The sequence below is a fragment of the Cornus florida genome, unplaced genomic scaffold (assembly GCF_030987335.1).
Source record: "Cornus florida cultivar Cherokee Brave unplaced genomic scaffold, ASM3098733v1 CherokeeBrave_3.0.0_Hap2_Chr09, whole genome shotgun sequence".
Taxonomy (NCBI): Eukaryota; Viridiplantae; Streptophyta; class Magnoliopsida; order Cornales; family Cornaceae; genus Cornus; species Cornus florida.
In genome coordinates this window covers 94,837,336-94,850,706 of record NW_026775579.1, presented here as the reverse complement: position 1 = coordinate 94,850,706, position 13,371 = coordinate 94,837,336, and the positions used below count along the sequence as shown (strand labels likewise).

At 34.0% G+C, this 13,371-nt stretch overlaps 1 pseudogene; it reads left to right on the top strand.

Moving 5' to 3' along the window:
- Window positions 1-713: 713 nt before the first annotated feature.
- Window positions 714-12,965, top strand: LOC132273514 (stachyose synthase-like; annotated as a pseudogene).
- The last annotated feature ends 406 nt before the right edge of the window (window positions 12,966-13,371 follow it).

Here is a 13,371-nt window from a genome sequence, read left to right as displayed (position 1 = left end):
CAGAGGGTGAAATATATATATATATATATATATATATATAATAACGTTACCTAATTTTATTTTATTTATTTTTCATTTCATTGTCTCATTCTAGGAAACATTGAAAACTTAATATTTTTCGATAAAATTACTTTCTTTAATTTTCTCTCTTCTTATTTGAATTTGTGTACATATATACACACAACTAAATCTTTCCATATGCATCTTTTGTCGTACCCCTTTTTTTTTTTTTTTTTTTACTTGTCTTTACGTATTTATATATATAATACATACATGCATTCTTTTAATTTATTTCAATTAAGATCCATGCACGTATGTTATATATAACAATATGTGTACATGTATAGTAACAATATGTGTACATATACTCCTTATCTAATTCTTTCTTTCTTTTTGTTTTCGAAGCTTACACTATTATATGCTATATATAACAATATGTGTACATATATAGTTACTGATTTATATAAGGACATAGGGGGAAAAAATTATATATAAGGATAGTGGATTATCTATTCTTTTTTATCATCATAATTTGTGAGACCCTTTTAATCAACGGTCGCCATAGTGAGATAACAAGACTAATTAAATCTCAGCATTACACTGTATAACTTCCATTTCTCTATAAATTAGAAATCCAGTTGCCTCCTCTTTGCCATCATTAAAATCCATTATTTCTTTCATATCCCTCTGTTAGTTGATTTTCTTGTTCATTCATGGCACCTCCTAGCATGTTAGCAGACAAACTTTCTACTTACTCTCCACTAGAACTAGAAAACTCATCCACTTTTAGATTTTCTCTCTCCCCAAACAGAGAAATCTCTGTTGATGGAATAACCATTCTCTCCGATGTTCCCAACAATGTAACACTCTCTCCCTTCTCTTCAGTCCCCCATTCACCCGACACCGACTCACCTCCCCCTCCTTACATGCTAAAATCAGTTAACTCTCAATCCGAAAATGGGGCCTTTCTCGGCTTGTCGGTGGACCATCCTGTGGACCGAATCCTCAACCCCATAGGAAAGTTCACAGGTCGGAAGTTCTTGAGTATTTTCCGATTCAAAACATGGTGGTCCACCATGTGGATTGGTTCAAGCGGGTCTGACTTACAAATGGAGACCCAATTGATCCTTCTACAAGTCCCTGAGATCAATAACTCATACGTACTCATCCTTCCGATCATAGAAGGAAGTTTCCGGTCAGCCATTCATCCCGGCCTCCTGGACGGAGAAGTCATACTCTGCGTGGAGAGCGGCTCCACGAAGGTGAAAGGCAATTCCTTCTCGTCATGTGCATATGTCCATTTCGGCCGCAACCCTTATGATCTAATGAGGGATGCTATGTCCGCAATCCGTGTCCATTTGGGTACATTCAGGCTGTTGGAAGAGAAGACACCGCCGGGAATCATCGACAAGTTCGGGTGGTGCTCTTGGGATGCATTTTATCTGACGGTGGAGCCAGTTGGTGTGTGGCATGGTGTGAAGAGCTTTGCTGACAATGGGTTCCCTCCTAGATTCCTAATCATTGATGATGGATGGCGGAGCATAAATATGGTGTTGGGAAACGTGCAAGTTTTAAAAACTTTTCGAGAGATTTTGATTCATAAATCTTGATTCATCACATAGAGACAAGTTTTATGCAAAAATAAAACTATGATGTATCATTCAATTAATGGATTGAATACTTACATCAAAGGTCTGAGTAAACCTTTAAAACTTTCCACTAAAGTGAATGTTCTCACTTATTGTAGATCCCTTAGCAAGATGCCTTCTCCTTGGATCTCCATCTTCTTGGTAATTATTTTGCCTTTAGGAATCACTCATAAGCCTCCATGAATTACCTTGGAAAACTAGGCTTGTGGGAGCCTCTATTAGATGAGACCATAAACCCTAATTTTCTAGAGAGAGAAAATTTTTTCCTTTTTCCTTCTCATAAAAATCACCTCCTAAAATATACATAGACCATGTATATTTATAGGCAACATAAAAATAAAGAAAAGGAAACAACAAATCCTTCTCCATCTCTAATTCATATGTCTCAAATCTAATATGATTCCAATATCAAGTTGGGCTATGAGTGAGAATCCATTGGGCCTATTATTTTATTGGCTACAATGAATTAATAATTGGCCCGGTCCATGGACCCAATTCAATTAATTCATAAATTAATTTCTACTCCACTAAAAGAAATTAATTGAACTCCAATTAAATAATAAATAACTTCTAAGTCAATATTGCACTTTGACCCCTCTATGCATAATTAGTTATCGGATAAATATAGCCATCAATCCGACTACTTAATTAATATATTTATTTTGATACCTTTGATTATTTCTGGCTCGATCACAATAAAATATTTGTTTGACAAAAATAATAATTTAATAAATAAATATATAATAAATCATTTTGTCTAAAATCATACGAAGACCTTCGAATTTATTTTGTGATCAACCATAATCAATACAAAATAAATACAAGTAGCAATGATGCAAATATTGAAAATATAACCCTCTAACTATTAATTACATAACTACCCAAAGTGTCGGTCTAAGGATCCCGAAGAATCCGCCAAACAAATCAAAGTAATTATTAATTAATAAAAGAGTCTATACTTTTCTCATGCTTAAGAGTCAAATACCATGACGGTGATAGGGAGTAATTGCATACGACGGCTCTCGCAATATATCTCAACCTAACGCGGATCCAGTTTAAGTCTTAATTAATTATGAGTCCATCCATAATTACCGACTATGAACAATTTATAATTACTATATATATATCATGCATTGATTGCCATCACATACATATATATAAATATTTCTTGTAATTACATGGACACTATCAATTTCATAGTGAATCGAAATATAATACATTGAATTCACCAATTATATAAATCATAAATATTTCAGATATGTCAGGAACATATGTCACTATAATCCAGATAGGAATTTGCTATGCCAGGGCATATAAATCCCAACAGCTCCCACTTGCCCTCATAGCCAATTCAAATTGCACCTAACTCTAATGTTATCCAGATGATGATCAAAATTATTAATCAATGACACCTTTGATAATGGATCAACAAAGTTGTGTTCCAATGCAATGTTCTAACTACAAGTGCATTTTCTTGCCGGACAATATCATGTAGAACATGATACTTCCTCTCAGTGTATCTTGTTCCTCTATGGAACCTTGGGTCATTGGTTTGGACTACTTCTGCACTATTGTCACAACATAGCTCAATAGGCAGGCTAGTATACTCCACAACCTCTAAATCAGTGAGATCAAACTAATAGGCTTCCTTTGCCGCCTTTAAGGCTGCAATATATTCCACCTACAGGTTTGAGTCAGCAGTTGAAATCTGCTTAACAATCTACCAACTGAACATACACTGAGTCATGAACCTCATAGTATCTACTTCTGATTGAAAATCAGAACTAGCATACCTGACTAGGACCATATCATCACATCCATAAATGAATATGATATCATTGGTTCTCCTTAGGTACTTATTGATATTTTTCACAATAGACCAGTTGTCAAGTCCAGTATTGGACTGATCTCTACTGACTGTCCCTACTATGTAGCGGATGTCCTGTTTGGTATAGACCATGGCATATATGAGACTCTCATATGCCGAAACATATTGTTCCAGTCTCATTTGCTCAATCTCCTTTGATAGTCTTGAAAAACTACTTACTAGAGAGAGCCATCCATATCAATAAAGTAAGAACTCATTCTTTGAGTTATGCATACCAAACCTGGTCAAAACTTTATCAATGTAGGATTATTAAGATAAGCCTATTTTCCTTTTAACCTGATCTTGCAAAAGCTTGATCCTAGGAATATAGCTTACATCTTGAAAATCCTTCATTTAAAAGTAATTGAACAACTACTTTTTAATTAATGACAAAACTTCCACATCATTCTAAATGAGTAGGATGTCATCAATATATATAGAATTAGAAAATAATGACATTCCCTTGTACACTCATGATTTATTCACTAAGAAATCTTCTGGTATCTATTTGTAGATTAACTTACCTTCCATAGGAATCACCCTACTAGAAAGTTCTACAAGATCCCAGAATTTATTAGAATACATAGATTCCAACTCTGATTTCATAGTAACTCACCAAAACGATCTGTATCCACATCGGTTCACGCTTCCGTGTAGCTTACTGGGTCCAACTCATGTTTAACAGGGATGTCCATAATGGTCTCACCTAAAAACATGATTCTATCGAATTGGATGATAATCCTCCCACTACATCAATGTACCGATGCAAGAATCTGTGTTGTAGATGATGCTAACGCATCAATAGGGAATTCATATATTATTCTCAATCTCTATAATAAGTGTGTTCACATGTGGTACACCTGGTACTCATACCAAATTCTCTAACATTATGCTACTAGGTATGTGATTCATAATATGATTCTCCTATAGATAAACAGTGAGTGAAAACAATCAACTTTTATCTTTGAGATCATAAAATAATCCATCCTAGTGACATTTAGAGTAGCTATCAAATCTAGCATGCCTATGATCTGATTCCAACTTACTTGTCCATATCAAGCGCACATGTGCAAGACTACCCCATATGTGCATGTGATTCAAACTAAGATTTAGTCAAAAACACAGCTCAACGGTATCCTTGAGACAGACTAAGATGGAATGCAGTTCATAATACGCATCGATGTCATTAACGCTAAACTCTTAAGATAATGTGGCATAACTGATCATAGATCTAACCATGTTAAGTGGAATTCTGTTATTCCTATTTGACACCTAAATTAATTTAGCGTCAATTGCGGAAAACTGGTACACAACACCCTCATTGACCATATAGTCTTTGCACTATCCCAAGAAATACTCAAATACTCGATCAGATCGAAGTGTCTTGATAAGTTTACCTAATCTGTGCTCCACATCAGTCTTGACCCTCTCGGAATATACCAAAAGTATAAGACTTGTGTCGCAACAGGTAAATTTATCCAAAACGTGAGTAATCTTGATTGGATGTTCATAAGACTACACGTGTACGTGTGTACCGACTCCAATTGTTCTTTATGTTTATTTTATTTGGCTGATTAAGCCCTTAGAGTTATCTATCCTTCAAAACAAGATTCACAAGTTTGGTTTAGGCTCCTTTGCCTCACTAGGTAATAAACCTTCTTTAACCAATCTTTAAATCTCATTTTGATTGATTACAACCCAAAAATAGACATTAAAAATACAATGAGTCAGGAATAACAATTTTTCTCTTAACATTCAATCTAGAAGATGCAACATTAGTTTCTACATCCTGCAAATCTTAAGAGTTTGTGATTATAGTATATTAACCATCTTTCAATGCACCAGAAGTAATCGCACATCTATTCAATTTTATAAAACCAGTTTTACAAAATAACAACACAGTTTTTATAAACCAAAAGTGAAATAAGAATGAGATTGCGTTTCACTTCTGTGCATAAAGATAGTTCTCTAATACTAATATCCTCATACTCTCTAATTTCAGATGTAATACTCCCACTGACTTAACTATAACCTTGGCATCAGGCCAAAAGATAAATATATATCCATATCATCAAGGCTTCTGGATTCCTGAAATCCTTACAATAAGTTGCAAACATGTTTAGTGGCTCCAGAATCTACCCATTAGGAATTAATAGACACAACCACATAACATGGCTCAATGATTAAATATATATTTTCCTATGCCACGTCATTGCTTAAACAGTTCGTCCTTTAGTGTTTTAGTTAGCGACAAAAGAAACAGTTTTCTTCGCCCTCAACATACACTGCCTTATTCCCTTTAACCTTTTTGAATACCCATGTTCTGTGCTAGTCTAGTCCTATTATCATCCTTCTTCTGTGCTTTGCCCTTCCACTTGGGCCTAGAAGAAGATGGTATAGACTAGGTTAGATTGATAGGAACGCCCATACTCTTGATTATCCCTTCATCTGTTACCAATTCTAAAATAATATCAGCGAGTGTGAACTCAAACTGATTCCTTATTTAGTTCACTCTAACAGAGTCGAACGAGTTTGGTAACAAGGCAATAATCATGTTAACTTGAAACTTACCACCCAAGTCAGCCTTATTGATCTCCAGCTAATTTTTAAATAATAAACAATCATTTTTCAAAATTCGATTTCATACTGGAGTTCCTTAGGCTATCTTGATGCTATTCAAGTCTGACATAGTACTTTGGCATACTCTCTATCTAATCTCACCAAAACATCTTATTAAATTTTAACATGATACTTGAAGAAAATAAAATAATGTAAATGTTAGCTTTGGAGCGTATTCGAGGTAAACTCTAGAATATTACACCAATTCATCTCATTTGCCTTATTTCACTTGTTCAAAGCATTAATGTTCTATTGGGTATCTTAAAGTAAAAGGATTAGGTTTTAGGAGTAGTAAATACATTTGTACCACCACGTTGTGAATAAAATATCTAAATTCCTTTTCTAGTCATTATAAATGAGGTCCAATATCATAGAATATGTAAGCAAGCAGATAAATGGATTAGACATAATTCATCTGAATATAAATGCATTCATACAATATGCAAGGTGAATTATTAATACTGTCATGCATATTTAAAATTAAAATGAGTTTGTTAACCACATAATATAATAAATCTCAATTGAACAAGAGATCATTATCATTATTGGTGAACAATCCCTTTTAATTAATGCGGGTCCCTCAACTCTGTAGCAGAATAAATCAACTAATCAATATGTCAATAACTTATCCTGTTGGAGGAGTTCATTATTACTATTATTGAGATTCATTTGCTATTAAGCGAGCACCACTGCATGAAAAATCGAATAACCAATACGCCAATAACTTATTCGGTTGGCGAAGTTCATTATTGCTATTGGCGGGCAAATCCCATCATTTCCATATCTCTTAAGACAACGCCTTGTCTATCATATGAAATGATTCCCGATTTAATTTAGCCTTTCTAAAATCACCTAGTATAGACCACTTCGTTGGGAAGCTAACACTATTGATTTTAGATTGAGTGTATAACGTTATTAAAACTCTAATGAAAAATAAAACATTAAATATCTTGTCATTATAATCTAGACTCTTGCACCCGCCCATGGCACACCCGTCCACAAGGTCATCACAATCCACCCCCCTTGGGGGCCCGACGTCCCCGTCGGCACACTTCCGGCTGGGTCAGGCTCTGATACCATTTGTAACGACCCACACCACCATATGGTATGATATTGTCCGCTTTGAGCTTGAGCCCGCACGGTTTTGCTCTTGGACTTCACCCCAAAAGGCCTCATAGCATCCTTTGATGAAGATTACATGGCTTTAAATAAATTTACAATTTGATATATAATGGAAAAAATTAAATTACATCATTGAACTTTCAAACGGCTAAATCAAAGCCTTAATTACATTCATCCAAAGATAAAATTACATTAATTTAACCTATAAGCTTCATCCATGGCCCAACCATACATCATCATTCATTCACAATTATTCATACATCATTATGTATCAATATATATCAACATATTAAATCATACATCAACATACATCAAAAAATATATATGAATATAATTTTAGATCTATGAATGATGATTTTTATAAAATCATGATCTCTAGTAATGAATCAATCCATGCTCTGATACCACTGTTGGAAAACGTGCTAGTTTTAAAAACTTTTCGAGGGATTTTGATTCATAAATCTTGATTCATCACATAGAGACAAGTTTTATGCAAAAATAAAACTATGATGTATCATTCAATTAATGGATTGAATACTTACATCAAAGGTCTGAGTAAACCTTTAAAACTTTCCTCTAAAGTGAATGTTCTCACTTATTGTAGATCCCTTAGCAAGATGCCTTCTCCTTGGATCTCCATCTTCTTGGTAATTATTTTGCCTTTAGGAATCACTCATAAGCCTCCATGAATTACCTTGGAAAACTAGGCTTGTGGGAGCCTCTATTAGATGAGACCATAAACCCTAATTTTCTAGAGAGAGAAAATTTTTTCCTTTTTCCTTCTCATAAAAATCACCCCCTAAAATATACATAGACCATGTATATTTATAGGCAACATAAAAATAAAGAAAAGGAAACAACAAATCCTTTTCCATCTCTAATTCATATGTCTCAAATCTAATATGATTCCAATATCAAGTTGGGCTATGAGTGAGAATCCATTGGGCCTATTATTTTATTGGCTACAATGAATTAATAATTGACCCGGTCCATGGACCCAATTCAATTAATTCATAAATTAATTTCTACTCCACTAAAAGAAATTAATTGAACTCCAATTAAATAATAAATAACCTCTAAGTCAATATTGCACTTTGACCCCTCTATGCATAATTAGTTATCGGATAAATATAGCCATCAATCCGACTACTTAATTAATATATTTATTTTGATACCTTTGATTATTTCTGGCTCGATCACAATAAATATTTGTTTGACAAAAATAATAATTTAATAAATAAATATATAATAAATCATTTTGTCTAAAATCATACGAAGGCCTTCGAATTTACTTTGTGATCAATCAATACAAAATAAATACAAGTAGCAATGATGCAAATATTGAAAATATAACCCTCTAACTATTAATTACATAACTACCCAAAGTGTCGGTCTAAGGATCCCGAAGAATCCGCCGAACAAATCAAAGTAATTATTAATTAATAAAAGAGTCTATACTTTTCTCATGCTTAAGAGTCAAATACCATGACGGTGATAGGGAGTAATTGCATACGACGGCTCTCGCAATATATCTCAACCTAACGCGGATCCAGTTCAAGTCTTAATTAATTATGAGTCCATCTATAATTACCGACTATGAACAATTTATAATTACTATTTATATATCATGCATTGATTGTCATCACATACATATATATAAATATTTCTTGTAATTACATGGACACTATCAATTTCATAGTGAATTGAAATATAATACATTGAATTCACCAATTATATAAATCATAAATATTTCAGATATGTCAGGAACATATGTCACTATAATCCAGATAGGAATTTGCTATGCCAGGGCATATAAATCCCAACATATGGACCATGAGTCTCCCTTAGAGGACTCTAAGGACTTAGCAGGACTGGGGTCTCAAATGCTTCGCAGGTCCACAGGTTCAAGGAAAATGACAAGTTTGCAAAGTACCAAGCAGGGACAATGTTGAGAGCCGACGCGCCGAGTTTCGATCAAGAGAGGCATGACAAGATGTTTAAAGAGACGGATGCTATTGCTGTTAAGAAGAAAGAATTAAAGGAAGCCGGAGGGGACATCTCGAGCTTTCCCGAGTCGTCGGTTATTGAGTACTTGAAGGAAGAAGAGGGTGTGGAGAGAGGGGGGTTGAAGGCACTGGTTGATGATTTGAAGGCTAAGTTTCCAAGTTTGGATGATGTTTACGTGTGGCATGCATTGTGTGGGGGTTGGGGAGGGGTTAGGCCAGGGACGACTGGTTTTGATGCTAAGTTGAATAAAGCAAAGTTGGCAGATGGATTGAAGAAGTGCATGTTTGATTTGGCAGTTGATATGGTAATAAAAGGTGGGTTGGTCTTGTTGATCCAAGTCAAGCTGCAGAGCTGTATGAGGCCGTGCATTCATATCTAGCTCATCATGTTGGTATTACTGGGGTTAAAGTGGATGTCATCCATGTAAGTATGATTAACTGTTTGTCACATATATATATATCTATTCTTTTTTGTTCTTATTGATTTACACACACATAATCATGTATATCTCTATATATGAATACATAAAAGACGTACCAATATCTAAACATATACTTATTTATACTTCGTAATTTTTTCCATCAGACTTTGGAGTGTGTCTCCGAGGATCACGGTGGTCGAGTTGAGCTTGCAAAGGCATACTACAATGGCCTGAGCAAGTCCCTTAAGAAGAATTTTGGTGGAAGTGGGCTTATTGCTAGCATGGAACAGTGCAATGATTTTTTCTTCCTAGCCACAAAACAGATCTCTATGGGCAGAGTTGGTGAGTTTTTTTTTTTTTTTTTTAACCATTTTTGAAAGTTCAAATATTTAATAATGTCTCAGATTAATATTAATGGGAATAGGAAATTGGGATCCACATTGTCACTATTTTATTGGGATTTGTTTCTCTTTTCTCATTGCAAACATGTCTATACAGGTGATGATTTTTGGTTTGAAGACCCAAATGGAGATCCAATGGGTGTGTACTGGTTACAAGGAGTCCACATGATCCATTGCAGCTATAACAGCTTTTGGCAGGGGCAGTTCATCCAACCCGACTGGTACATGTTCCAGTCGGATCATCTATGCGCTGAGTTCCATGCCGGTTCAAGAGCCATATGCGGAGGACCAGTCTATGTCAGTGACAAAGTTGGGCATCACAATTTTGATCTTCTCAGGAAGCTAGTCTTGCCTGATGGAACCATTTTAAGGTGCCAGCATTATGCCCTGCCCACCAGAGACTGCCTCTTTGAGAACCCTCTCTTTGATGGCAAAACCCTACTCAAAATTTGGAACCTAAACAAGGTATTTTAATTCATTTCACTTCTCTTTCCTTAGTAAAGGTAAGACTACTTGTATCAAACCTTGTCAGACCTTTAAGCATTTCTGTCTATAGACTAACACTAGGTATTGTGGCCTTTTTTGAAATTTTATTCAGCCCTTGAAAACAAAACATTTTTTTTGGTTGCCAAAAGATTAGTTTGATAAATGGTGCCAAAACTATGTATGCTTAGATTTTACTTCATTGATTAATATATCTTTAATCATGCTACAATTGATGGAAAGAATCGATTAAAAGACAGGGTGATGGACCCATCACAATAACTCATACTCATGCCTCTTAGTCGGTTGTCGCATCTCGACAAGTTTAGAGTTTTTCACATCTCTTTATTCTTTACCATATTTGTCAAATTAAACACCAACTATTAGGTAATGCAGTTTGTTGGGGTGGTGGGAGTGTTCAACTGCCAAGGAGCTGGATGGTATCCAGAAGAGCACAAGTGCAAGGCCTATCCACAATTTTACAAGGCAATGGCTGGCTCTGTGTCTCCAGATAATGTGGAATGGGAACAGAAGTCCTTCACAGCCAAGTTCCAAGACTCGGAGCTCTTTGCTGTCCACCTTTACAAAGCTGACAATCTTCACCTAATGAAACCCCATGGAGAGATCAACATCACCCTCCAACCTTCTTCATTTGAGATCCTCACATTCTCACCAGTCCACAAGTTCAATGGGAAAGCCGCTAAATTCGCCCCTATCGGCCTAGAAACCATGTTTAACAGTGGAGGAGCTATTGAGTTCTTGGACTATGGTTCAAGTGGAAGCATTTGTATTGTGGTGATGAAGATCAAGGGAAGAGGAACATTCTTGGCTTATTCAAGTGAGAAGCCTAAAGAACTCATTCTGAATGGTGCAAAAGTGGGGTTTGAGTGGAGTAGTAATGGAGTACTGAGGTTTGAAGTTCCATGGATTGATGGAAAGTCATCTTCTGCCCTAATTCTTATAGACTAAGCTCTTTTAATTGGTGAATGTTAAGGGGTCCAAAGGTGTCCTTAACATGGGTTTGTTAATTTTTAGCTAGTTCTTTTTTAAGTGATTTATTTATTATTATTTGTTTGGGTTTTAATTAATTTACAGACTTGAATTGTAAGAACTATTTGTTCATAATTAATAAATATTCTTACAATAATTGGTTTGTTTAAGCAATCCTAGCATCTAATACTTGTTTATGGAAATATATTAATTTTTCAGAATTTAAGCTCATACCACTCAATTAAGCATGTATATAAACTCATATTTTCACATAAAATATAAGTAGGACTTAACATTTTAGTTAATCCATTCCCTTATATAATAAATTAATCCTCCATAAGTCATTCAACTTGTTCAGCTGACCTGACTTAAATATAAGTATAACTTAACATTTTTGTTAATCCATTCCCTTATATAAAATAGGTAGGACTTAACTGATAAGTTAATCCATCCCTAGAATGCCACCGTCCCATACCGGTGCATTAAACCACACAATCCAACAATTGACGTAACAATTAAGGAAATACATCAAACATTCCATAAATAACTATGATAAATATGATATCAAGTTATCACATAATAGGAATGACTTATTATTTCTTTAAACTTCCTATATCATATGTCCTACACAAACTGAATCTTATACATGATGGTATTTTATTATACCGTTAAATAAGGATTCTCCATATCCAATTCATCCTACACATTTAATCTCAATTGCTAAAATATTTTAAAAGATTAAATCCATTCGTTTGTTTAAAACATTCAAATAGCACGCATCATTATGATTGAGTCTATTTAAATTTATTAAAACCCAAACCTAATCCCTATTTAATGTTCAGGAATCTTAGGTATGTTTCTACGTTCCATCATTCCACAAATATGAAAAATACATAATTTAAACATGTAAAAATTCACATAAGAAATCAAATCAAAATCATGCATTTTATCAATTCATAACACAAGAACAGATATGAACCAATTTCATAAAACCTATGTTCTAACCCAATTAAACATGCATAATTATTTAATTTTATGTGTTTAATAAATTCTGTAATTTCCTAGACATGTACAGAAACACGAATCAAAGGGAAAGAGATAGAAGAAGAACTTGCCTTAAACTTTCGGATCGAAAGTTAAACTTCTTCTTCCTTAACCTTCTCTCTACAGGGTTTTTCTCCTCATTCCTGAATAAACTATCTCAGAGCATGAGGCTTCCGTCGGTACTATTTCTTTCTTTGAATCTTCAAAGAAAATTGAATTTGCAATTTTCTCAAAATTGCATTTTATATTTTGAATATTCCAATCTAGTAAAAATCAATGTAATTCAATTAGGACAATACTTGTGTACTTACTATGATGATCTACACCAATCAAAGATAAACGGCCTATCTAACTTCCATTCCATTTTCTTTTTTCGATTTCCTTTTTATTGTCAATAAAAAATAACAATATTGTGCACCATAAGTGGTTAGAATGTGTAAATTTTCACAAATTTTACGAATTCTCTTTAAAAATTTTATAAGACTGTAAATCAATAGAAAAAAATTTATGATATGTATTAAAACATTTTTTTATTGGGACTAATAATAAATATTATTTTTCAAAAAATAAATAAATAACTTTCCAAACCAATGGATCATATTCATATGAAAAATGAAGTATTTATTAATTAATTTATTTTTTGCAATGAAGTGATTGTATAAATTACACGATTCCTACTTTGTGAAAGATTCAACTCATTTAACAAATATACATTAGACATTTGTAACGATTCTAAGTTGAATATCGAAAATAATAAAAAAAATTTAA